Source organism: Balearica regulorum, chromosome 23 (genome assembly GCF_011004875.1).
Source record: "Balearica regulorum gibbericeps isolate bBalReg1 chromosome 23, bBalReg1.pri, whole genome shotgun sequence".
In the NCBI taxonomy this organism is placed as follows: Eukaryota; Metazoa; Chordata; class Aves; order Gruiformes; family Gruidae; genus Balearica; species Balearica regulorum.
Window position 1 is genome coordinate 7,883,576 of NC_046206.1, and position 27,500 is coordinate 7,911,075.

Here is a 27,500-nt window from a genome sequence, read left to right on the forward strand (position 1 = left end):
CGGGGCCCTGCGTGCGAGACAGAGGGCAGCGTCTGAGGAGAGGTGCAACGCCGGCCTGAACACCGGCAGAGCCGGCCCGCCGTGAAGCCTCTCCGACGCGCCCGGGGACGCCTCATCGATCAGTAAAGGAAACGGAGGCCCCACGGCCACACTCCTGGGACAGCGACAGCCGCGCGCGCCCTCCGCCACCCTGGGGGGGGGCGGGACGGCAGACACGGGGCTCTGCGTGCGAGGGGGTGACATCTGCGAGACGGGCTCCGACGGCCAGAACGCCGGCAGAGCCGGCCCGCCGTGGAACCTCGCCCGCATGCCCAGGGACGCCTCAGCGGGCGCTGACTGCGTCTGGATCGGGAGGTGCCGCCGGCACCCGCTCTGGACAACGATTCCCTTGCGTCAGGTCGACGGGAGCGGGGGAAGGCCACGGCAGGCTCGACTCCCCCCGTCCCTCAGGCGTTCGAGAGGGCCGACAACCGCCGCCGGTCGCCGGTCTTTGCCCTGCCCCGCGGGGCACCGCTTACCCCGGGCGGGGGTGGGGGGAACCAAGTGGAAATAGCTCTGCAAAACACGAGGCACCGCTACCTCGTGAGTGCCATCCCCGGGCACTCGGGGCCACGGGAAGCCGCAACAGGCCAGAGACGCCCGGCGGTCTGCATTTGGCTGCCGGCCACCGCGACCGGCTGCCCGCTCACATCTCCGCCCGCTTCGCGGGCTCTGGCTTAAGGCCGGAAAGAAAGGAGAGCAAAAAAACAAAAAAAAAAAAAAAAAGGGCAAGGCGGCCCCCCCCCCCGGCACGCCTCGCCCTTCACAGACCTTTACCACCCAGCCCTCCGGCAACCGGGTAAGCCGGGGCAGGCCAGACACCGTGGGACGCCCCACGGCTGGCTAACGCGGGCCGAGAGAAGAGGTGGCACCACCACCACCACCTCGCCGCCTGTGCCGTCATCGGGCTCTGGGGACCCGGGGGAAGCCGCGGCAGGCTCACCTCTGCCCGGCGGTCTACATTTGGCTGCCGGCCACCGCGACCGACCACCACTCAAAACTCTGCCCGCTTCATGGGCTCCGGCTTAAGGCCGGAGAAAAAGGACGAGTTGCCGCTGACCTCGCCCACTCGGATCACTGGGCCCTCCGGAACCGGGGAAAGCCACCGCAGGCTCGACACCCCCGGCCGTCTGCCTCCAGCATATGCCAGCAGTAACCTTCACCGTCATCGGGCCAGCTCCGGGACCAGAGAAGAGGAGAAGCCACCGAGGAGAGGGGGGAGCGGCACCCACCCTTTCCCCAGCCTGTGTGCGTTCGAGTGCCGGCGACCACCGCCGGCCACCGGTCTCTGCCCTGCCCCACGGGATGGGGCTCAGCATCTCACAGCAGTAGGCAACGGCCACTGGAGCCTGCGAGCGGCTCCGGCTCTCCGCGGCTGCCAGCAGACTTTCGGGTGCCCTTCGCTGGCTTAGCCGGGGAAGCACCGTGGGGACGACCGTGCGAGCAGTCTGGAAGGGGAGACAAGCCACCGCAGGAACCGCCGAGACCAGCCGCCAAAGCCCACGGTGTCCGGCAGAGCCGCGGGGGCGAGCGGCTGGTCGCTAGCGCTGGACCCTGGCGCGAGACAGCACGCGCTCCTATAATACGGACAGATATGTCGCCGCCCCCGGCGAGCTCCAAGAGCCGCGCCTATAAGCACCGGGGAGGCGCGCCAACAGCGCCGCCTTTTACGATGATGTAACTGGAGGCAGCGAAAAACAGCGACCCCATCGGCAGCTCCGAGGCGGTGGCAGGGACAACAGGTCTACCTCAGCACCGGACGGCAGACAAGTCCCGGCGGAGCCGGGTAGACCTGACAGCCCGCCGCGGAGCCGGGTAGACCTGACAGCCCGCCGCGGAGCCGGGTAGACCTGACAGGTCCGGCCGCGGAGCCGGGTAGACCTGATGCCTGACTGCAGAGGCAGACCTGGTGGCGTCTGGTGCAGCCAGCTAGACATGAAGGCTAGGTGCTACGGGATAGGCCCCTCCACTGCAAGGCCCTGAACAGTGCTAGGGCCGGTCCCGTACCACCCCCCCCCACTCCCCCACCAGACGCCGGCCCGCGGCCCGCAAACGGCAGGGCAACAGGCCCCGCTCCCAGGGGCCTCTGGCCGGTAAACACCTGCAGCCAGCCATTGCACAGCCCCTGCCGAGCGTGTGACTGGGGGCTAGCCTACAGCCCTCACCTCACCCCACCCCACCCCCATCCAGGGCGGCTATGTCTATCTCTCTGACTAGGGAAGGGAGGTCTACCCCATCACCACTGCCTTGGCGGGAGAAGCGGGCGGCCTCCGCCGCCAACCCCCCACTCCCCCACACACTGCCGGGCTGCCAGGTCTACCCGGTGAGGAACAGGGAAAACAAAAATAAATGGGGGGCAGAGCTGGACCCATCCACCACGCAGCGAGGAGCCATCCGCTGCTCCCGCTGCCCCCGTGGTTGGAGGCCACTGCCGCCGCCCGGGCTGCCAGGTCTATCCGGTGAGAAGCAGGGAAAAAAAAATAAAATAAATGGGGGGAGAGCTAAACCCCTCCGCCAAGTGGCGAGGGGCCACCCACTGCCTCCGCTGCCCTCGCTGTAGGCAGCCACCGCTGCCGCCCAGGCTGCCAGGTCTACCTGGTGAGGAGCAGTCAAAAAAAAAAAGTTAATAGGAGGTAGAGCCGGACCCCTCCGCCACACGGCTAGAATCCACCCGCTGCTCACGCCGCCCATGTGGTTGGTTGCCAACGCCGCCGCACAGGCTACGAGGTTTACCCGATGAGGAGCAGGGAAAAAAAAAAAATAAATTGGGGGGGAGAACCGGACCCTCTGCCACGCGGAAAGGGGCCACCCGCTGCTCCCGCCGCCACCGCGGTTGGCGGCCACTGCCTCCGCTCAGGCTGCCATGTCTACCCAGTGAGGAGCAGAAAAAATAAATGGAGGGAAGAGCTGGACCGCTCCACCACGAGGCGAGGAGCCACCCGCTGCTTCCGTCGCCCCCGCGGTTGGCGGCCACCACCGCCACCTGGGCTGCCTGGTCTACCCGGTGAGGAGCAGGGAAAAAATACAAAATAAATGGGGGGGGAGAGCCGGACCAATCTGCCACGCGGCACTAGGCCACATGCTGCTCTCAACGCCCCCGCGGTTGGCAGCCACTGCTGCTGTCCGGGCAGCGAGGTCTCCCCGGTGAGGAGTAGGGAAAAAAAAATATATATTTGGGGAGAGTCGAACCCCTCACCCACGTGGCAAGGGGCCACCCGCTGCTCCCGCCGTCACCGTGGTTGGCGGCCACCGCCGCCGCCCGGGGTGCAGGTCTTGGCGGTGAGGAGCAGGGAAAAAAATAATAAATGGGGGGGAGAGCCGTACCCCTCCGCCACGCGACAATAGGCCACCCGCTGCTCCTGCCGCCCCCGTGATTGGTGGCCACCACCACCACCCGGGCTGCCAGGTCTACGCGGTGAGGAGCAGGGGAAAAAAAAAAATAAATGGGGGACAGAGCCGGATGCCGCCGCCATGTGGTAATTGCCCACCCGCTGCTCCTGCAGCCCATGCGGTTGGTGGCCACCGCCACCACCCGGCCTGCCAGGTCTGCCTTTGACGAGCAGGTAAAAAAATAAAGTAAATGGGAGGTAGAGCTGACCCCTCCCCCATGCGGTGAGGTTCCACCCGCTGCTCCCGCTGCCCCCGTGGTTGGCAGCCACTGCCGCTGCCCAGGCTGCCAGGTGTCCCCAGCGAGGAGCAGGGAAAAATAAATAAATGTGGGCGTAGAGCCGGGCCCCTCCGCCACGCAGCGAGGGGCCACCCGCTGCTCGCGCCGCCCCCGCAGTTGGCGGCCGCCGCCGCCTGGGCTGCCAGGTCTATGCTGTGACGAGCAGGCAAAAAAAAAATGTAAATGGGAGGTAGAGCCGGACGCCTCACCCATGCGGTGAGGGGCCACCCGCTGCTCCTGCCGCCAAAGCCGCTGCCCGGGCTGCCAGGTCTACCCGGTGAGGAGCAGGGGAAAGAAAAAGTAACGGGGGAGAGAGCCGGACCCCTCCACCACACGGCGAGGAGCCACCCGCTGTTCCTGCCACCCCCGCGGCTGGTGGCCACTGCCGCCGCCTGGGGTGCCAGGTCTACCTGGTGACCAGCAGGGAAAAAAAAAAATAAATAAACGGGGGGTAGAGCCAGACCCCGCCGCCACATGGTGATTGTCCACCCGCTGCTCCCGCCGCATATGCGGTTGGCGGCCGCCACCGCCCAGGCTGCCAGGTCTACTGTTGACGAGAAGGCAAAATAAAAAAGTAAATGGGAGGTAGAGCCGGACCCCTGGGCCACACGGCGAGGTTCCACCCGCTGCTCCTGCAGCCCCCACGGTTGATGGCCACCGCCCCTGCCCGGGCTGCCAGGTCTACCATTTGACGAACGGGGAAAAAAAAATATATATCTGGGGAGAGCTGCAACCCTCACCCACGCGGCTGGGGCCCCCCGCTGCTCCCGCTGCCCCCGTGGTTGCAGCCACCGCCGCCGCCCGGGCTGCCAGGTCTACCCGGTGAGGAGCAGGGAAAAAAAAAAAATGAATGGGGGGGTAGAGCTGGACCCGTCCACCACGCGGCGAGGGGCCACCCGCTGCTCCCACCGCCCCTGCGGTTTACGGCCACCACCACCTCCCGGGCTGCCAGGTCTCCCGGTGAGGAGCAGGGAAGGAAAACAAGTAAATGGGGGGTAGAACCGGACCCCTCCACCACACGGCAAGAGACCACCCGCTGCTCCCGCTGCCCCCGCAGTTGACGGCCACCTCTGCCAACCGGGCTGCCAGGTATAGCCAGTGAGGAGCAGGGAAAAAAAAAAATAAATGGGGGAGAGAGCCAGACCCCTCCCCCACGCGGCGAGGATCCACCCGCTGCTGCCACCGCCCCCGCGGTTGGTGCCCACCGCCCCGGCCCGGGCAGCCAGGTCTCCCATTGAGGAGCAGGGAAAGAAAAATCTAAATGGGAGGTAGAACCGGACCCCTCTGCCACGTGGCAAGATGCCACCCGCTGCTCCCGCCGCCCCAGCGGTTGGTGGCCACTGCTGCCACCCGGGATGTCAGGTCTATGCGGTGAGGAGAAGGGAAAACAAAAAAGTAAATGGGAGGTAGATCCGGACCACTCCTCTACGCAGCGAGGTTCCTCCCGCTGCTCCCCCCGACCCCGCGGTTGGCGACCACTGCCGCCGCCCGGGCTGCCAGGTCTACCCGGTGAGGAGCAGGGAAAATAAATATATACTTGGGGAGAGCCGAACCTCTCCCCCACGCGGCGAGGGTCCACCTGCTGCTCCCGCCGCCCCCGCGGTTGGTGGCCACCGCCGCCGTCCGGGCTGCCAGGTCTCCCGGTGAGGAGCAGGGAAAAAAAAAAAATGTGGAGGGAGAGCTAAACCCGTCCGCCACGTGGCGAGGGGCCACCCGCTGCTCCTGCTGCCCCTGCGGTTGGCGGCCACTGCCACCGCCCGGGCTGCCAGGTGTACCTGTTGAGGAGCAGAGAAAAGTAAATAAACGTGGGGGTAGACCCGGGCCCCTCTGCCCCGCAGCGAAGGGCCTCCCGCTGCTCCCGATGCCCCCATGGTTGGCCGCCGCCTCCCGGGCTGCCAGGTCTACCCGCTGAGGAGTAGGGGAAAATAAAGTAAATGGGGAGTATAGCCGGGCCCCTCCGCCATGCGGCAAGAGGTCACCCGCTGGTCCCGCCACCCCCGCGGTTGGCGGCCACTGCTGACGCCCAGTCTGCCAGGTCTACCTGGTGAGGAGCCGGGAAAAAAAAATAAATGTGGGGTAGAACCGGACCCCTCCGCCACGCAGCGAGGGGTCATCCGCTGCTCCCGTTGCCCCCGCGATTAGCGGACACTGCCACTGCCTGGGCTGCCAGGTATACCTGGTAAGGAGCAGGGAAAAGTAAATGAACGTGGGGGTAGTGTCGGGCCCCTCCGCCTTGTGGCGAGGGGCCATCCGCTGCTCCCGCCGCCCCCATGGTTGGCCGCCGCCGCCAGGGCTGCCAGATCTACGCGGTGAGGAGTAGGGTAAAAAAAAAATGTGGAGGGAGAGCTAAACCCGTCCGCCACGTGGCGAGGGGCCACCCGCTGCTCCCGCTGCCCCTGCGGTTGGCTGCCACTGCCACCGCCCGGGCTGCCAGGTCTACCTGTTGAGGAGCAGGGAAAAGTAAATAAACGTGGGGGTAGAGCCGGGCCCCTCCGCCCCGCGGCGAAGGGCCTCCCGCTGCTCCCGCTGCACCCATGGTTGGCCGCCGCCTCCTGGGCTGCCAGGTCTACCCGCTGGGGAGCAAGGGAAAAAAAAGTAAATTGGGGGTAGAGCTGGGCCCCTCCGCCACGCGGCAAGAGGTCACCTGCTGCTCCCGCCACCCCTGTGGTTGGCGGCCACCGCCGCCGCACGGGCTACGAGGTCTACCCGGTGAGGAGCAGGGAAAAAAAGATAAATGTGGGGGTAGAGCCGGGCCCCTCCACCACGCGGCGAGGGGCCACCCTCTGGTCCCGCCGCCCCCGCGATTAGCGGCCACTGCCGCTGCCCGGGCTGCCAGGTCTACCCGGTGAGGAGCAGGGAAAAGTAAATAAACGTGGGGGTAGAGCCGGGCCTCTCCGCCCCGTGGGGAAGGGCCTCCCGCTGCTCCCGATGCCCCCATGGTTGGCCGCCGCCTCCCGGGCTGCCAGGTCTACCTGCTGAGGAGCAGGGGAAAAAAAAGTAAATTGGGGATAGAGCCGGGCCCACCCGCCACGTGGCGAACGTCCACCCGCAGCTCCAGCCGCACCCGTGGTTGCTGGCCACCGCCTCAGCTCAGGCTACCAGTTCTACCCGGTGAGGAGCAGGGAAAAAAAAAAATAAATACGGGGGAGAGCCAGACCCCTCCACCACATGGCCAGGGGACACCCGCTGCCTCCGCCGCCCCCGCGGTTGGCGGCCACCGCCGCCACCCAGGCTGCCAGGTCTACCCGCTGAGGAGTAGGAGAAAATAAAGTAAATGGGGGGTAGAGCCGGGCCCCTCCGCCATGCGGCAAGAGGTCACCCGCTGCTCCCGCCGCCCCTGTGGTTGGCGTCCACCACTGCCGCCCGGGCTGCCAGGCCTACCCGGTGAGGAGCAGGGAAAAGTAAATGAACGTGGGGGTAGAGTCGGGCCCCTCCGCCTCACAGCGAGGGGCCATCTGCTGCTCCCGCTGCCCCCATGGTTGGCCGCCGCCGCCCAGGCTGCCAGGTCTACGCGGTGAGGAGCAGGGAAAAAAAAAAAATGTGGAGGGAGAGCTAAACCTGTCCGCCACGTGACGAGGGGCCACCCGCTGCTTCCGCCGCCCCCGCGGTTGGCGGCCACTGCCACCGCCCGGGCTGCCAGGCCTACCCGGTGAGGAGCATGGAAAACTAAATAAAAGTGGGGGTAGAACCAGGCCCCTCCGCCACGCGGCGAGGGGCCACCCGCTGCCTCCGCCGCCCCTGCGGTTGGCGGCCACTGCTGACGCCCAGTCTGCCAGGTCTACCTGGTGAGGAGCCGGGAAAAAAAAATAAATGTGGGGTAGAACCGGACCCCTCCGCCACGCAGCGAGGGGTCATCCGCTGCTCCCGTTGCCCCCACGATTAGCAGACACTGCCACTGCCTGGGCTGCCAGGTATACCTGGTAAGGAGCAGGGAAAAGTAAATGAACGTGGGGGTAGAGCCGGGCCCGTCCGCCACGCAGCGAGGGGCCACCAGCTGCTCCCGCCGCCCCTATGGTTGGCGGCCAACGCCGTCGCCTGGGCTGCCAGGTCTACGCGGTAAAGAAGCAGGGGAAAAAAAAAAAAAATGTGGAGGGAGAGCTAAATTCCTCCACTACGTGGCGAGGGGCCACCCGCTGCTCCCGCCGCCCCTGCGATTGGTGGCCACCGCCGCCGCACGGGCTACGAGGTCTACCCGGTGAGGAGCAGGAAAAAAAAGATAAATGTGGGGGTAGAGCTGGGCCCCTCCGCCACACGTCGAGGGTCCACCCTCTGCTCCCGCCGCCCCCGCGGTTCGCGGCCACTGCCGCTGCCCGGGCTGCCAGGTCTACCTGGTGAGGAGCAGGGAAAAGTAAATGAATGTGGGGGTAGAGCCGAGCCCCTCCGCCACGCAGAGAGGGGCCACCCGCTGCTCCCACTGCCCCTGCGGTTGGCGGCCACCACTGCCGCCTGGGCTGCCAGGCCTACCCGGTTAGGAGCAGGGAAAATTAAATAAACGTGGGGGTAGAGCCGGGCCCCTCCGCCCCGCGGCGAGGGGCCTCCCGCTGCTCCCGATGCCCCCATGGTTGGCCGCCGCCTCCTGGGCTGCCAGGTCTACCCGCTGAGGAGGAGGGGAAAAAAAAGTAAATATGTGGGTAGAGCCGGGCCCATCCGCCACGCGGCGAGGGGCCATCCGCTGCTCCCGCTGCCCCCACGGTTAGTGGCCACCGCCGCCACCTGGACTGACAGGTCTACCCGGTGAGCAGCAGCAGGGGAAAAAAAAAATAAATGGGCGGTAGAGCAGGACCCCTCCGCCATGTGGGTAGGGACCACCCGCAGCTCCCGCCGCACCTACAGATGGTGGCCACCGCCGCTGCCCGGGCTGCCAGGTCTACCCGCTGAGGAGGAGGGGAAAATAAATAAATGTGGGGGTAGAGCCGGGTCCCTCCGCCACGCAGCGAGGGGCCACCCGCTGCTCCTGCCGCCACCGTGGTTGACCACCACTGCCGCCGCCGTGGCTGCCAGGTCTACCCGGTGAGGAGCAGGGAAAAGTAAATAAATGTGGGGGTAGAGCCGGGTCCCTCCGCCACGCAGCGAGGGGCCACCCGCCGCTCCCGCCGCCCCCACGGTTAGCGGCCACCGCCGCCACCCGGGCTGCCAGGTGTACCGGGGGAGGATCAGGGAAAAAAAAAAGTAAATGTGGGTAGAGCCGGGCCCCTCCGCCACGCGGCGAGGTGCCACCCGCTGCTCCCGCCGCTCCTGCGGTTGGCCGCCGCTGACCGGATTGCCAGGTCTACCCAGTGAGGAGCAGGGGAAAAAAAATAAATGAGCGGTACAGCAGGACCCCTTTGCCATGTGGCTAGGGACCACCCGCAGCTCCCGCCGCACCCGCAGATGGCGGCCACCGCCGCCGCCCGGGCTGCCAGGTCTACCCGGTGAGCAGGAGGGGAAAAAAAAACATAAATGGGGGTTAGAGCTGGAAGCCTCCGCCACGCGGCAAGGGGGCACCCGCTGCACCCACCGCCCCCACGGTTAGCAGCCACCACCGCCACCTGGGCTGCCAGGTCTACCCGGTGAGGAGCAGGGAAAAGTAAATAAATGTGGGGGTAGAGCCGGGCCCCTCCGCCACGCGACGAGGTTCCACCCACTGCTCCCGCCACCCCTGCATTTGGCGGCCACCTCCTCCCCTCAGGCTACCAGGTTGATGTGGTTTAGCCCCAGCCGGTAGCTAAGTGCCATGCACCGCTCGCTCTCTCACTCCTCCCCTGGTGGGATGTGGAGGAGAATGGAAAAACCACCGGAAAGCCTCGAGGGTTGGATAAGGGCAGTTTACTGGGACAGCAAGGGAGAGGGAAACAATCAACAACAGGGCTGATTGATAACAGATATTCAGAATGGGTGATAACAGAGAACGATTTACCTATTCGACGACCGACCGACCGGACGCTCGATCCATCCCGGAGTCACGCCGACACGCCGAACCCTCCCCTGCCCGACCAGCCCCCTTTTATGTTGAGCATGATGTCACATGGCATGGAATAGCCCCCAGCCAGCTTGGCTCACCTGTCCTGGCTCCTTGGGAAATTAACTCTATCCTTGCCAGAACCAGGACACAGGTCTAGCCAGTGAGGAGCAGGGAAAAAAAAGTAAATGGGGGTAGAGCCGGGCCCCTCCACCACGCGGCAAGGGGCCACCCGCTGCTCCCGCCGCCCTTGTGGTTAGCGGCCACCGCCAACGCCTGGGCTGCCAGGTCTACCCGGTGAGGAGCAGAGAAAAGTAAATAAATGTGGGGGTAGAGCCGGGCCCCTCCACACGCGGCAAGGGGCCACCCGCTGCTCCACTTCAAGAGCCGTCAGACCATGCCAACTACATACCATGAGCATAGACTTCAGGCACTCTTATCCAGTGAGTGCCATAAATTTTTTTCACCTAAAATAAAGACTATCAAATGGTTGGTGAAGCCATTCGATAGGCAGGGCGGGACCCTCTCTCGGGGCGAACCCATTCCAGGGCGCCCGGCCCTTCACAAAGAAAAGGGAACTCTCCCCGGGGCTCCCACCAGTTTCTAGGGGATCAGTTGTGTCACCGCACTGGGCGCGTCGCGGCACCCGTCTCCACCACTCCGGATTCGGGACCTGAACCCGACTCCCCTTCGATCAGTTGAGGGCAATGGAGGCCATCGCCTGCCCTTTCAGAACGGAGGTCGCCTATCACTTAGGACCGACTGACCCATGTTCAACTGCTGTTCACATAGAACCCTGCTCCACTTCGGCCTTCAAAGCTCTTGTTTGAATATTTGCTACTACCACCAAGATCTGCACCTGCGGCGGCTCCACCTGGGCCCACGCCCCAGGCTTCGAGGCGCACCGCAGCGGCCCTCCTACTCGTCGCGGCCTAGCCCCTGAGGCCCTTGCACTGCCGGCGACAGCCAGGTATGGGCCCGACGCTCCAGCGCCATCCATTTTCAGGGCTAGTTGATTCGGCAGGTGAGTTGTTACACACTCCTTAACAGATTCCGACTTCCATGGCCACCGTCCTGCTGTCTAGATCAACCAACACCTTTTCTGGGCTCTGATGAGCGTCGGCATCGGGCGCCTTAACCCGGCGTTCGGTTCATCCCGCAGCGCCAGTTCTGCTTACCAAAAGTGGCCCACTGAGCGCTCGCATTCCACGGCGCAGCTCTAGGCCAGCGAGCCGGCCCCCTTACCCATTGAAATTTTTAGAATAGGTTGAGATCGTTTCGGCCCCAAGACCTCTAATCATTCGCTTTACCGGGTAAAACTGCCCATTGCCGAGCGCCAGCTATCCTGAGGGAAACTTCGGAGGGAACCAGCTACTAGATGTTTCGATTAGTCTTTCGCCCCTAGACCCCGGTCGGACGACCGATTTGCACGTCAGGACCGCTATGGACCTCCACCAGCATTTCCTCTGGCTTCACCCTGCCCAGGCATAGTTCACCATCTTTCAGGTGCTAGCACGGACGCTCACGCTCCACCTCCCTTGCCGGGCAGCGCGGGCAAGATGGGCCGGTGGTGCGCCCGGGGCTTCTCGTGCGACGCACCCCAGGATCCGACCTCAGCCGGCGTGTGCTGGCCCTCCCCTTCATTGCACCGTGGGCTTTGTGGACGGCCCTTGACTCGCGCATGTTCTAGACTCCTTCGTCTGTGTTTCAAGACAGGTCGGGTTGGTAGCCAACATCGCTGCAGATCCAGGGCGCCCAGGCGCAACTGCGCACAGCCCGGCAGCGCCGCGCGGTCGGGGCACACTGAGCTCAGTCCGCCCCGGTTAACTGTGGCGCCGGAGACCGGCGGGCCCGTCTCCCTTCCTCCGCGTGTCGCGGGCCGGGCAGCCCTGGCACGGATGGGGGGGGTGGGAGGGCACGGCGGTGCTCCTCTCCCTCGGCCCCGGGATTTGGCAAGACCTGCTGCCCAGGGACTCGCGCGGCGCTGAGCCACCTGCCCACCAGAAGCCTTCCCAGCCAACCCAGAGCCCGTCGTGCCACACCTCCGTGGAAGAAATGCACCTGGCCAGGGCCGGCAGCCTGCCGGGTGGCAGTCCCCGCGCCGGCCCGCCCCCCGCCCGCCCGCCCCCGCGGGTGTGTGCCCAGGGGGCGGAGGGGAGGCAGAGGTTGGGATCCGCCGGACCCGCGCCGGCCGACTGCAACTCGCTGGGTTGAATCCTCCAGGCGGACTGCATGGGCCCCACCCGTTTACCTCTTAACTGTTTCATGCCCTCTTGAACTCTCTCTTCAAAGTTCTTTTCAACTTTCCCTTACGGTACTTGTTGGCTATCGGTCTCGTGCCGGTATTTAGCCTTAGATGGAGTTTACCACCCACTTTGGGCTGCATTCGCAAGCAACCCGACTCCGAGAAGCCCTGGGCCTGCCACGCCAGGGTCCGCTACCGGCCTCACACCGTTCGTGGGTTGCGGCCGCGATCACAAGGACTTGGATCCCCCGAGAGTGCTGCCGGGGGGGCTTCTGTAGGCCACATGTCCCGTGCCCCACCGTGGGGCGGGGATTCGGCTCTGGGCTTTTCCCTCTGCACTCGCCATTACTGAGGGAATCCTCGTTAGTTTCTTTTCCTCCGCTGACTAATATGCTTAAATTCAGCGGGTCGCCACGTCTGATCTGAGGTCGCAAGCCCAAAACACACTGCCGGTGCTGCTGCGTGGGCAGGCTTGCTCGCACCGCCACGGCCTGCCTCCCCCTCCACGGCCCACAGCTCAGTGGGCAGGAGGGGTGGAAAAGGCTCAATGGCAAAGGCCACCAGCCTGGAGATGCCCCCTTATGTGTCAGATGTGCCCAGGAGAGCCCGTGATGGGAGACCATCAGGGAAAGAATGGAGGAGCGGAGTCACCGACTGAGCGGCCACACGGAGGCAGGGGTGGCTGGATGGCCGGTGGGCGGGCAAAGAAACTATGACGGCATGCGCCGCCGAGCCTCCTTTGCCGCTGCCGCCACTCGCCTCCACCACTCACGGCCAACTGACCGGGGGCGCAGCGGGGGAATAGGGGAGAGAAGGCGAGAGGGCGACGGGGATGATCCCTGTCCCTGGTGCGCGCGCAAGGCAGCCCGGCACGGTTCCGCCATGGTACTCACCCGCAGACAGCTGCCTGCGTGCGGAGGCCGTGGGCAAGACCCGCGCCCGCCCCACCACCGCAGCAGGCCTGACCAGCACAACTGACCAACCCTGGCAGCCCCAGCGAGACAAGCTCTGCCCAGCAGGTCTTCCAGGAGCGGGAAGCTTCGGAGCTGTCCCCAAGTCTCGATTTAGGGGGACGAAGGCCCTAGGGTGATGACGATGCTGACCAGTAATGAAGGGCGGTCGGGCCGTGCCCCGCTGTACTTTCGCCCCCTCACAATGAACTGTGGGGCTGCCGCCATGTATTGTGCCTCTCAGTATTTGTACTGCCAAACCACGGATGCCGGGGGCGCCGTGCTGCACTGTGCCTTGCTGTACGTGCACTGCCTCACAATAGCGGCTGGGGCTGCCGCCATGTGCCACATCCTTTGGAACTTGCATTGCCTCAAAACCGAAGCGGGGCCGACCGCCATGTGCTACACTCTGCTGTACAACATCCTTCTCCAGAAGGCGCCTAGAGCTGAGTGATTTCCAGAGAGGTTTGATGTCAACAAAAATCACCAGTAACTGTGGAAAAGGAAAGGTGGCTGGGGTGGGAGTGCGCGACCACCTGCTCAATTAAAGGACTATGCAAATAACCCCCACACACCTTCGAGGACCATGCACGCTAATTTAAATATGATCGATGAACAGTAGATGGCACAGTAATTCATAACCAATTAGCATAAAATTAGCTGGGTTTTTCTAATCCTGTAACGAGATATATATGTGGCAGAATCTGTGTGCAGCGTGGTAGCTTTTTGATATTGTCACCGAAATCCGGGAATAAACCTCATTAACACCAATGTAGTGTTAAAAGGCAGGCATTCTTCATTGCAGCGCTGGATACACGTTGGGTGGAGCTACCTCCCGGTGCATCCAGCGCTGCAATAAAAAATGCCTGCCTTTTAACACTACATTGGTGTTAACGAGGTTTATTCCCGGATTTCGGTGACAGTTTTTGGCGACCCAGATGGGACACTGCTTTTGAACCTCGACGGATCCGTGGGATCACAGGACCTCCAGCCGGCACCGGGGAATTCTCCGGGAGAACCTCTGATCCCCGGACCGAAGAGCTCTGAGCAAGACCCCTGGGAGAGGTAAAGGCATTCTTATTTGATTTGAATATTTGGGGTTTTTTTAATATTTGCTCTTACCATCGTGGCGGGACAGGCCTGCACCAAGAGCATAAGTTGAAGGCCTTATTCAAGGAGCCCCGTGGCTCACCGGGACAGGCCCACATTGAGACAGGCCCGCACCGGGACAGGCCCGCATTGGGACAGGCCCACACTAGGAGCACGGGAGGCCTGCTCGTAAGGCGCGGTGAAAGCTGCGCAGAGTTGGGCTGAGGAGACGTCTCAGGTAAAAGTCTCTGCTAGGCGAAAGCCTGTGGAGCAGGGCCCACCGGGGAGGGGAAGCCTCCAAGACTGGGATTTCCAGTGGCAGGAGAAATCCGTGGTATTTCCAGTGGCAGGAGAAATCCGTGGTATTTCCAGTGGCAGGGGAAATCCCTGCGGGAGTTCTAACACGGGTTGGAGTCCCTCTGACTAGTGCTTGTGATAGAGCACAATCACAACCACTGAGTCCCTGGGAGACGGGTACCTTTCCGAGTAAGAAATCAATCCCCTGAAAAACACCACTGGGATGGCTTTTGGAACATTGGAAAGATCTGGGAAGAACTGATCCTTTGACTAGGAAAGAATAGATTGAATATTGTAATCACTGGTGGCCACTGCATACTTTAGAGAGTGGGGAAAAGTGGCTGGAGAATGGGACATTGCAGTATAACACAATTTTGCAATTAATGTTATTGTGTAAGAGGGAAGGTAAATGGCATGAACTGGCATATGTAGATTTGTTTTTCACACTGCGAAATCATCTGGAATGGCAAAGGCAATGTGAATCGGTTTCATCTATTTCTGCGATAATGGCATTAATGGGGCACGAAATGAAGAAATGGATTTTTTAGTGGATATGGGGGCTATATATTCCTTACTGAATACATGTAAAGCGAACCTCAGCCATAAATCAGCAGAGGTCGTTGGTGCCATGGGGCAGAAGGAGAACCGGCCTTTTCTGAAACCATTAAAATTTAACTTGGGAAAACAGTGGATAACACATCAATTTTTGTACATGCCTGAATGTCCGTTGCCTTGACTGGGACGACACTTTTTAAGCAAATTAGATGCACAAATAATTTTTTAAGATGGAGAAATCAGATTACTAATACCAGAATCAAAGCCATAGAGCTGAGAATGTTTATGTTACAGCATTCCTTCAAGGAGGAACAGATTTCAGCAGTGGTGGACAGTGCAGTAACCCCATTGGTATGGAGAAGTCAAGTTCCAGGATGAGCCAAACTGGCAGAACCGGTAAAGGTGACTTTAAAACCTGCAGCCAAGCCGGTAAGACAAAAAGAATATCCTAGCAAGTGGGAGGCTCGAAAGGGATTCAACGAATTAATCACACAATTTGTAGAATATGGGCAGTTAGTAGACTGTGAATCAGAATACAATAACCCTACAGTACCAGTAAAGAAATCAGGCGTACCATTAGGCATGCCCTCTGATAGAGGACCACATTTCGTTGCAACAAGAGTCCAACAAGTAAAATCCCAGGGATAAATTGGGATAAATTGGGATTTACATACTCCCTGGAGACCGCAGTAAAGCGGGAAAAATCGAGAGAATGACCCAGACCTTGAAAAGACAAATGAGTAAAATTTGCCAAGAGCTATCTTTGATATGGCCAGAGACCTTGCCCTTAGCTCTTTTACTAACAAGACCTCAACCAAGGTCTAAAGGCGGTGTAAGTCCATATGAAATACTGTATGGCAAACCTTACCAACCTCCCCTAATCCCAGGGGATATGAGAGTAACAGGAGAAACAGATTTGAAAACATATCTGATTTCTTTAGGAAAGACCCTCGAAGCGCTCAGAAGATATATTGTGCTGACTACGCCGCTTTCCCTGGATTCGCCTGCACACCCATACCAGCCGGGTGACTTTGTGTACATAAAGACATGGAATTCTGAACCACTCCAAGAAAACTGGAAGGGACCTTTCCAGGTCCTGTTGACAACTTATAACGCAATTAAGTTGGAATGAGTGGAGCCCTGGATTCACTGTACTCGAGAAAGAAGGCACCAACAGCTCAGTGGATAGCCAAACAGGAGGAACCTTTGAAATTGAAACTAAGTCGCGTTCAGTGAGCTATTTAATCAAGGGACTATGTAAGTTTGTGATTTTGTTGTGACTAATATTAATTTTGCTATTAATATAACAACTCTAATCAGTAATGAGAGGGTTACTCGCTCTGGCTGTTTTAGTATTTTTGGATAAGAAATGGTAATTCTCAGATTTTTTTATTACCAAAATGGGATCAGAGAAGAAATATCTGGGACTGATAGCCAGAGAAGTAACTAACATGTCCCCCTTCTGTTTAGATGCAGGAATTTCAGTGGGAGACATGTATAGTGCTTGTCTAATAGGAGTCCTGACTCCTCTGGAGTTACTGAAGAATTATACTATGTTTAAAGGCTTTGATATTAGCCTGACTTACTTTCAACCCTACAATATGGGAAAAACAACTAAAATTAAAGAAAAAAGGCTGCTAAAAGTTAAAATACGAGGCACTCTCCCAGCCAGATATTGTGTCACCTTTAGGAATTGCACCTCAATGTGCGAGAATGTAGCACAACTCCAGCCTCCTTTAACATGAGAAATGATTATCATAGGACTGCCTTTCCTGAGAGAAACGATGAATATATATTTTGATTTTACATAACCTGTGTGTTGCTGACCACCTGGCATGCAAGTTGGGTGGAGCTATCCCCTGTGCATCCAGTGCTGCAATAAAGAATGCCTGCCTTTTAACCCTACATTGGTGTTACGAGGTTTATTCCCGGAGTTCGGTGACAGAATTACCATCTAGCACCCATCTTTGCGCAGACATGAAATAAATAAAATACCTCTGCTCTGTGTGTATATTGGCGTACTGCACACTGAGTAAACGATCCCACTTTTGGGACAACACTAAGGCACAGGTGCCTTCCCCAACAGACGCAATGTGCTTTGGGTTGCTACTCGCACAAGAGTCTGGGACTGCTACCTGGCAATTCAGCTTTCTCCAGCACAGGCCAACACAGTCCTGCGCGTACCTGGGAGGACTCACGGGGCGCTACCAGATGTGCACCTGCCTTCACCATCAACAAAACTCTGCAACAAAATACCTAGGAGGATTATCGGGCTACTAGCCAAGGCTTCGGCCTTCTCCAGAGGAAATGAATACACTCCTGGGGAGCACCTAGGGGGAATCCTGAGGAGCTGCCCTGCACGGACCTGCCTCGAACTTTGACAACACAGGGAAACTAACTGCGTAAGAGGACTTTGAAGCGCCTTCCCACCACTTTAGCTCTCCCCAGATGAAGCCAAAATACTCTTGCATTTGCCTGAGAGGACTCACAGAGAGATATTGTGTATTAACGTGCCTTCAACATGAAGAAAGCTCTTTCGGTAGCTAACTAGGAAGACTCTGGGTCTGCTACCTCAGGCTTCAGCTCTATCCAGTCGAGGCCACCAAATGCCAAAGCTGTGCGCAAGGAATCCCACAAAGTTACAGGGTATGAACTGTCCTCCATCAATGACAAAGCCCTTGGAGTGGATTCCTTGCAGGAGTCGAGCTGCTAGCTGAGAATTCAGCAGTCTCCACAGAGGCCCAAAACACTCCAGCATACTCCTGGAAAATATGCCAGGGAGCTGTTAAGCCTGGCCCACCTCCATTCTGCACAAAACGCTTACAGTAGACACAGCACCAAAACCTGCAGAAGCCAGGGGCCTGCTCCTGGCCTGGCAGCTCCTCAACCACCACTGCCACGTGCAGAAGAAACTGGGAGAGCACAGCCAAGACAGCTGTCCAAGACTGGCCAAAGAGATCTAATGTCAAGCTCCGGATATAACTGGGGAAGCTAGCTGGGAGGGAGGATAACTGCGCGGACAAAAAAACCTGGGCATCGGTTTTGGTTTTTCCTTCTGCATATAGTGATCAATTGCATTTGTGCATCACCTTGTTTTATTATTTTCATTTTTATTATTATCTCTTCCTTTGTTATCGTATTAAACTGTCTTTATCTCCACTCACAAGCGCTTTTTCATTCTCCTCCCCAGCCCCTCGGTAGCATGGTGCTTAGTTACACAGCTGGGATTACACTACGACAGAGTGCACTTGTTCCTCTCATCCAGATCATTGAGAAACATATTAAAGAGGACTGGCCCCAGCACTGAGCATGCTGCTGTACTGAGCCAGCTGCATACTCCTGGCTTAGCAGCTCCTCAGCCATCAGTGACATGAGAAGCAGCTGGACAAGCCAGATGTCCTTTCATTCCCAGTCAGATACTTGGACAACAAAAGGACCTCTGCAAGCTAGGGGCCTGCTCCTGCCCTATCACCTAGTCATGTACACATGACATCACAAAGACCTGCACGGCGCACATGCGTGCTGCGCCCTGACAGCTAAAGAGCTGCCAGCGACATCACAAGCAGCTCTACAAGACAATTCGTCATCCTGCCCTAGCACCTCTTCGGGCACATGTGACCTCACAAGCACACGCTTCTGCTGCTGTGACATGACCAGCACCTGGTCAAGCCATGTGCCCATGCCTACCCTACAAGGAACTGTTCCCATGCCCATGCACAATTCGTGTTCCCATGCCTGCCTCATCATCGACTGTGCCACAGACAACATCAACTCCTGCATACGCCTGTTTTCCAGGCATGCTTTATCAGGAACTGTGCCACAAGTGACAGCAGAGGCACCTGCAGAAGGTAGGATCCTGACCCTGCCCAAACAGCACCTGTGCCATACATAATATCAGAAGGTCCTGCACAAGCCGCGTTCCCGCAACTGCCCTAGCAGCTAACAAGCCACCAGTGACAGTAACCTCCTCCACAAGCCATCTTCCCGGGCCTGCCATATGAGCTGCACAGCCAGCAGTGACATCAAAACAGCAGCAAAAGACAAACTCCAGGTGGCTGTTCACGCTGGAAAGCAAAGAAAACCACCTCACGTTCTGGATCCACAGATTCTAAACCGTCTACGCCCCTAATTCATGGTACAGTGGCAGATGAAAAAAGTGTCTGTCATTGCCATCCCCAGCCCAAGGTGGAAACACCCTGGCAGGAGACAACAGTAGCTATTGGGCACAGATCTTCCTGTAATGCAGAAGAGACTCCTCGGGTAGTAACCCTGGAGGAGTCTGGGATTGCTGCCCAGGATCTTTCCTCCCTCCGCAGTAGGCCAAAAGTCTCCAGGAATGGCTTGGGAGGAGTCCCGGCGGGGGCTGCCAGGCATAGACCTGCCTTCTACATACAACACTCCTCTGTTGGCTTCCTTGGAAGAGTCTCGGGCTGCTACCTGGGACTTCAGTTCCCTCCACAGGAAGCCACAAGACTCCAGGAGATTCCTGGAAGGAGGCACGGGCAGCTACCGAGCATGGACCTGGCTCCATCATACACAGAACTCCTCTGGTAGATGCCTTGGATGAGCCTGCTGCTGCCTACCGAGACTTAAGCTCTCTCTACAGGATGCCAGAAGAACCTGGGAGAGTCCTGGGAAGAGACTCAGGCAGCTACTGGCCATGGGGCTGCTTCCAAAAGATATAAAAGTCCTCTGGTAGCTGCCTCGCAAGAATCTGGGGCTGCTACCTTAGACTTCAGTTCCCTTTCACAGAAGGCCAGAAGTCCCCAGGAGATGCATGGGAGGAGTCGGCCGGGGCAGCTACTGGGCCCGGACCTGCCTGCAGCATACACAAACCTCTGCTGGTAGCTGCCTTGGAGGAACTCTCTTACCCAAGAGTTCTGATCCCTCCTGACGTGGCCATAAGGCATTGCAAGTCCGAGCAGGAAGCCTGAGCCACTAAAAACCACGTCGTACTTGCAACAGGCTTTCAGTCCTCAAAAGTACTGATCGCTTGGGCCCTACAATTAGGCTTTCAGCCCTTCCATTTAAACTTTAGGCCGGGAAGAGTCAGACACCCCAAATTAATATCGGGACCATAAACATGACTATTTGCACACTACAAATGAAGATTAAGCCCTTAGAAATGACTCCTTTTACTCTCCAAATATAACTTTGGACCCTAAAACTCAGGATTTGCTTTTGAGGTAAGGGCTTGGACCCTAGAAAAGAGCATTTCGGCTGTCAAAATGAGGCTTGGGAACCTTAAAATGAGTGGAGGGATCCTAAAAATGAGGCCTTGGGCCCTAAAGAAGAGACTTGGAAACAGAAAATGTGGCTTTAAACTTTGAATGTGAGGCGCTGGACCCTAAAAATTATTATTTGGACCTGACAAATGAGGCTTAGAACCATAAGAAGAAGGCATTTGGCCCTAAAACTGAGAGTTTGGACCCTCCATCTTCAGGATTAGAAACCACAACCAAGGATTTGGACAAGCAAATGAGATTTTTGGACTGCAAAAGAAAGATCTTGGCCATATAAATGAGGCTTTGGAGCCTCCAAATAAAGCTTTGGACCCTAAAACCCAGCCTTTGTTCCATAAAAAGAGGGCTTAGACACTACAGGTCGGTATTTGGCCCCTCAAAACCCAACTTTGGGCCTTATAAATGAGGCTTTGGACCACATAAAGGAGGTTTTGGTAACTTCATATGAGAGTCTGGATCTGAAAATGAGAGTTTGGATTCTCTACATGTGGCTTTGCACCATCACTTGTGGCTTTGTAGCCTACAGATGAGGCTTTGGACCGTGAAATCGGGTTTTGTGTCCTGTAATAAGGATTTGAACGCTATAAATGCAGCATTGGATCCTAATCACGCGGGTTTGGGGCATAGAAATGGAAGCTTTAACTCTCAACGTTTGAGTTTCTAAACTAAAACTGAGGCTTTGAACGCTAAAAATTAGGCCTGGTAACCTAAAAGGAGGGTTAAAACACTACAAATGAGTCTTTGTATGGTGAAAATGAAGATTTGGATCTGAAGCAGATTCTTAGAGCCTTAAAAACAAGGCTTCCAGGCCTGAAAAACATGTTTGGACCCCAAAAATGAGGCTTTGAACAACGAAAATGAGGCGTTGAGCCCCCAAATGAGGTTTTGTTCTCTGAAGCGAGGGTTTAGATCAATAAATTGACGCTTTGGAACCCAGAACTGATGCTTTGGACTATCTAAATAAAACTTTGAAACAAAAAAATTTTGCTCTGGGACCTAAAGCAATAGTTCAGAGTCTATACATGTAGCTTTGGACCTTAAAAAAGTGGGTTTGGCCCTAACAGTGAGCGTTTACACCGCTAAAATGATGCTTTGGATCTTGAACATCAGTCCTAAAATAAGACTGATCTGTAAAAGAGGGGTTTAGACTCTGGGAGTGAGAATTTGGACTGTAAAAACAAAGCTTTGAGCTTTTAATGTAAGGTTTGGAAACAAAAATGAGGCTTTGGACTCTGAAAGGAGCTTTTGGTTCTTCAATTCAAGTTTGGATCCCAGAACTGAGGCTTTGGAAATGAAAACTGAGACTTTGACCGTGAAAATGATGCATCAGGTCCACTTCAAAACTTTTGGACCAAAAATGAAAATTTGGACCCTAAAAATGAGGCTCTGGACTTCATAAATGAGAGTCCTGGCCATGGAATTTCAGGTTTGGAATACAAAAATACGGCTTTAGGCCTTAATAATAAGTCAGACATTAAAAACCATGAGGCTTTGGAGCCTGAAAATGAGGCGTTGGGCCCTAAAAATTACGGGCAGTATCCTAAAATGAGGGAAATGGTGCATTAGGAGCTAAATTGAGTGTTTGGACGTGAAAATGAGACTTTGGACCCTAAAGCTAGGTTTTGAACCTTCAAAATCAGACTTGGGTTATTGAAAATGATGATCTGGACCCTTTAGATAAGTCTTTGGAGCTCAAAACGCTGGCTTGGAACGTCAACGTAAGCCTTTGGACCCTAAAACGAGGCTCTGGAGCCAAAAGAAAGGGCTTTGGACTCTGAAATGAGGCTTTGGAAACAGACCCTAACACTTTGGAAAGGAAAATGAGGCTTTACACTCTAAAAAGAGGATTTCTGCCCTAAAAATGAGGTTTTAAGCCCAGGAAATGAAACTGTAGCCTGTAAAAAAGGGTCTATGCATAATAAAAAACAAGTTTGAACCCTGAAGTTGAGGATTTTAGCCCTCAGATGAAGATCTGGGCACTAATGAGGATGGGTGAGATGTACAACTGATGCTTTGGATCCTGAATACGAGGGGGAACCTCTTGGTTCCTCTGTGGCCCCACAAAATGAAGCTTTGGTCCAGAATACGGGGCTTTGGGCACTCAGTGGAGGCTTAGAGTTTGGAGGGTTTCAGCCTTAAAACCGGGACTTTGGAAAGGAAAATGAGGTTTTGAATGCTGAAATTAGCTTTTATGAGCTAAAATGATGCTTTGGTACTAAAAGCTAAGTCTCTGCACCCTTAAAATGGTCTTTGGAGGCTTAAAAGGAGGCTTTCGACTGAAACACATGAGACTAAAATTTTCGCTAAAGGAGGAGGAGTTCGGGTGCTAAAATGAGGCTTTGGACTCTAAAAATGACAATTTAGACCCTCCAAAAGTGTGGAGTGGATCCTAAAAATAATCCTAAGACTAAAGAATGAGGTTCCTGAAAATGAGGATTTGGTCCCAGCAAAGGAGCCCTCGGGCCCTTAAACTGAGGCTTTGAACCTTTGAAGTACGGTTTGGAACTTAGAAATGAGGGCTTGTTGCCTAAAAATGAGGCTTTGGACCTTAAAAATGACTACTTGGACTTCCAAACGGGTAATTTGGGCCTTTAAAAAAGTGACACTTTGGGCCTAGAAAATGAGGCTTGCTTCTTGAAAATGAGGTTTGCTTTAAAAAACGCGAGATTGGACTTTAAAAATGAGGCTTTGGACTCTGGAAATGAGTTTAAATTGAGGCTTTTGGAGCCTTAACTAGGTATTAGTGCCTTTAAGATGTAGCTTTGGATGGTGCATGTCCCCAGAGCTGCCTTTTCTCCAGGCTGAACAATCCCAACTCTCTCAGCCTGTCCTCAAAGGGGAGGTGCTCCAGCACTCTGGCTCTCCTCTGGACTCGCGCCAACAGCTCGATGTCTCTCCTGCACTGGGGCCCCCAGAGCTGGACGCAGTACTCCAGGTGAGGGCTCACGAGAGGTCAGTAGAGGGGCAGGATTACCTCCCTCGACCTGCTGGTCACACTTCTTTTGACGCAGCCCAGGACACGGTTGGCTTTCTTAGCTGCAAGTGCACACTGCTGGCTCATGTTGCGCTTTTCATCAATCAATACCCCAAGTCATTCTCCTCAGGGCTGCTTTCAATCCATTCCTCGCCCAGCCGGTAGTGGTGCTTGGGATTGCGCTGACCCACGTGCAGGAACTTGCTCTTGGCCTTGTTGAACTTGATGCCATTTTCATGGGCCCACCTCTCCGGCCTGTCAAGGTCCCTCTGGATAGCATCCCTTCCCTCCAGCGTGTCGACCACACCACACAGTTTGGTGTTGTCGGCAAACTTGCTGAGGGGGCACTCGATCCCACTGTCCATGTTGCCGATAAATATGTTGAACAGAAAAGAGGGAACTTAAAATGCTATTGGTCTCAGCTGAAAGGCGAGAAAAACAACTACAGGAAAAGTTAAATCTTTTCCTGAATCACATGCCATCCTCGGTCTCAGCTAAACAGATCTGCAAATTAATACACTGTGCAGATCCCGAGACATGGGATGGAGACATCTGGTATGATAACGATAATGATGAACCGGTGGAAGATTTTGATCTTACCCCAGAACCTGTGCCTATACAACCACTGATTAAAACTGAAACTACAAATGAGGGGCATGATGATGTTCGTACTACTGTATGCACCATTCCCTGGTCTCCTGCTGAATTAGCAAAGTTGCAGGAAAAGTATTCCAGGAACCCGGAGGAGTCTGAGATGGAATACGTGTGGCGAGTCTCCCTTATGGGGGGGACCGAATTTTACTAAGCGAGGAAGAAGCAGGAGGCTATTGGGGCCCTGGAGTGTTTTTAACCACTACACCAGGCAATCATAATTATTTATTAACGACACGGGCTGCCTATTGGTCTGGCGGCATAGACCCGCAAGAAAGAGGAGATCCCCTTGTTATCAAAACATCAGGATTCTCTGACTTGGCTGTGTCTGTACAAAAGGCAGCCTGCATACAAGCAATGTATGAGAGGGATGTGTTAAGGAAATCCCCAATGCTAGCCCCTATCGACCCAGCAAGGTTAACTCCCCTCATCCGTGGCCTCCCGGACAGCCTAAAGACATATGTAGCTAATGTCCAGGAAAGGATCAGAGCCACAGGGGAGGCTAATGCTGTACCTTACCGTGCACCCCGAGTTGGGAGACACAATTACAGGGATCAGTCAATTCCCACCTGGAGCGAGTTTGTACAAGAGATAGTGAATTATGGGCACCGCATGGGTTGGGTTGGACCGACCACTGGGAAACCGCCAGAACCACCCCCTCGACGAGTTCGTCAGGTCCACACCACTAAGCCTAAATCAGAGTTCAAACTAAAGTTTGATAAGGAACGTAATGATCTGTGGCGCAGAGCCTTGGCGATGGGAGTGCCACGACAGTTACTATACGGCACATCCACTGCTGATCTCCGAGCTCTGGTACAATCACTAAGCCAAAGAATTGATTCAGTAGGGGGAAGTCAGACGACTGGAAATAAATCAATTCCTGTTAGATCCTTGCCCCCAGCCCCACAGCAGGAGCTGATTGATTTAGTAGATACTCAAACAAAAAACTTGCATCCCCGGGGAGGACAGTGAGCCACCCTGCCCGGCAAGTGCTAACTATACAATGGCTCTTTGATAAACATCACGAACCTGTCATTGCTATTCCAGTAGGACCAAGGAGAATTTTTACATATTTCCTCATTGATACGGGTGCTCGAATGTCAGTAATCACGAAGGAGACCTCGGAATGCCTAAATGTGAAACCCGGTTGCCGTAAGGTAAAACTTACAGGGATTGATGGGATTGCCCGACAGCAAAAATTGCCTTACAGCTTCCAGGTGAGAGAAAAATCGACCCGCACTGAAGTAGTGGTTGGTGCTGCAAATACCAACATATTGGGAGTTGATGTATCGTACGGCAGAGTGTGGAAACTCCCTGATAGGTCAGTCTGGAGTTTCGCTGGACGAGGTGGTGGAGAAATAGCATGGCTTGAAGAGGATGAAACTGAAGCTATAAACTTTTTAGAGATATCTATACCTCTAAAACCATCAAGAATTACTAACGTAAAGTAGTAACCCCTGCCAGCAGCCACACATTCGGGCATTGACGGGGTGGTAGCAGATTTAGAAAAAAGAGGTATTATCACTCGCACACACTCCCCCTATAATTCTCCTGTCTGGCCAGTAAAAAAGCCAAATGGACAGTGGCGGCTTACAATTGATTATAAGCAATTGAATGCCAATACTGCACTTTTAACAGCAGCCGTACCAAACAGTGCAGAATTAGTAAGCCAAATTCAGGGAGCATCGCACACACGGATGGCAACTTTAGCTGTCAAAGATGGGAATGATCCAACTCCAGAAACACGATAAAGTCCAATTCGCTTTTACTTGGAAAGGGATACAGTGCACATTTAATAGGCTGCCTCAGGGATATAAACACTCCCCCACACACCATTGCTCACAGTGCTTTGGCGAAGGTTTTATCAGAAATTTCCAGCCCACAGGGTGTCACGATATACCAATCTATTAATGACATACTGACAGGAGGCGAAAACTCAGAGGAAGTCGGACATACCATGGAAGGTATACAAGAAAAAATTGATGACTTTGGGACTAGACATTCCCCCATCCAAGTGTCAGGGAGCTGCCCAGGAGGTTAAGTTCCTGGGGTTTGGTGGATTAAAGGAGCCACCTCTATTCCTCCCGACAACCAGGTAAAAGAGAGCACGGGCAGAATCTGTCCAGCATAACGCCGTTACAGCAAGTTCTGGGAATCTTAGGCTATTGGTACAAATATATCCCTGCTTTTTCTATTATTGCCCATCCCTTATACACTCTGCTCAGGAAAGGTAAGTAATGGGAACAGACTAAACAGCACGAGACTGCGTTAACAAAGCTCATCCAAGTAAAGCACCTCCCCTGCATATCCGGGACAAGAAAACACTGTGGCACACCTGGCAGATTGACTACATTGGCCCACTACGGCCCTCAGGCAGAAAAAATACATACTGGTGGGAGCGGAAGTAATTTCAGGATTTACCATGTCTACAGCTGTCGCAGCTGCCACTGTTGAAAACACAGTCCATAGTCTGAAGGAATGGTTTAGTACACTTCCCCTTCCTGAAGAGATTCAGAATGATAATGGGTCACATTTTTCAGCTAGAGTGGTACAAGATTGGGCAAAAGAAGGGATTTGGTGGGTGCGCCATAGTCCTCAATACCCCCCCAAACCAATGGTATCGTGGAGCGAACAAATGGCTTGGTCAAGCGATTTGCTAAAACTCATGAATCTGGATGGCATCTACGACTGTCGAGTGCCATCTATCAATTAAACACTAGATGGAGCGGAGACAGTTGCCCACAGATGAAAGCTTTTTGTGCTTCTGCCACAACTTTAGTGCCAAAGGCAGATGTAAAACCTGGGGAATACCCTACTGGCTTTTATGCAGGCCAGCCTGTGCTGGTTGAAATGCCTCACATTGGGCCAGTGGCACTGGTACTAACAACTCCAAAGAATCTTTATGCTTGGGAAGCAAAAGACAGTTCTGGAAAATTCCAGAAAAGTTTTCAGTTGCTTTGGATTAAAAATAAGTTAATGGATAAAGAATCTAATCCAGTATGCATTAATGTTTATCATAATGATTGTTATTGTTGGAATTGGAGTGTCATGTCTGAAAACTATGATAATTAGAGCTGTAAGTGCACAAGTCAGGATGCTTCAACCCTGTGATACTGAATATGTCCCTTCAATACCATCACCTAGTGAAAATTATGAGAATGAAAACATGGGAGAGAGATATGGATCCCTCAACCCGCTTAAATCCGAATTATATGATGTTCCTCTTGGCAAGTAGTGACGAAAGTCACGGGGTGGATAATGTGGGATGCCGGACTTGTCCAGGCTTGTTGGTGCCGAATTTAGTTCCCCAGAAGGGACCCTGGGGTAGTTCAGCTTGGGCGAGAGCAGGGATTGAGCATTTTGCTAATCTTGCACGGATAAGCGCTGGACCCGAACAGGGGCAGGAGATGAACGATTTGTTCATCTTAACAAGACACAGCGCCTGACGGGTCTACTCCTTAACTAAGTGACGCCTGGGGTGAGGGGGAGCTATCACAGCTTGACGTTACTTTGGTAAAACTAAACAGCTTACCGCTCCTCTACACTGAACACATTTTACATTGCCATGGTCAGTTAGCTTCTTTACCTATTACCTTGGTTAGACACCCCTTTCCCATGACTATAAGCTTTAAAACAGTTCTAGGCCTTAAGCAGCGCTCTAATTAATATAAGTTTTCTTGTAGCCAACCTTCCATATTTTTTACACTGTGTGAACCTCATGAAGTTCAAAAAAGCCAAATGCAAGTTCTCGCAGGTGGCTCGCTGCAATTCCAAGCACAACTACAGGCTGGGTGCAGAATGGATAGAGATCAGCGCTGAGGAAAAGGACTTGGGGTAGTGGTTGATGAAAAG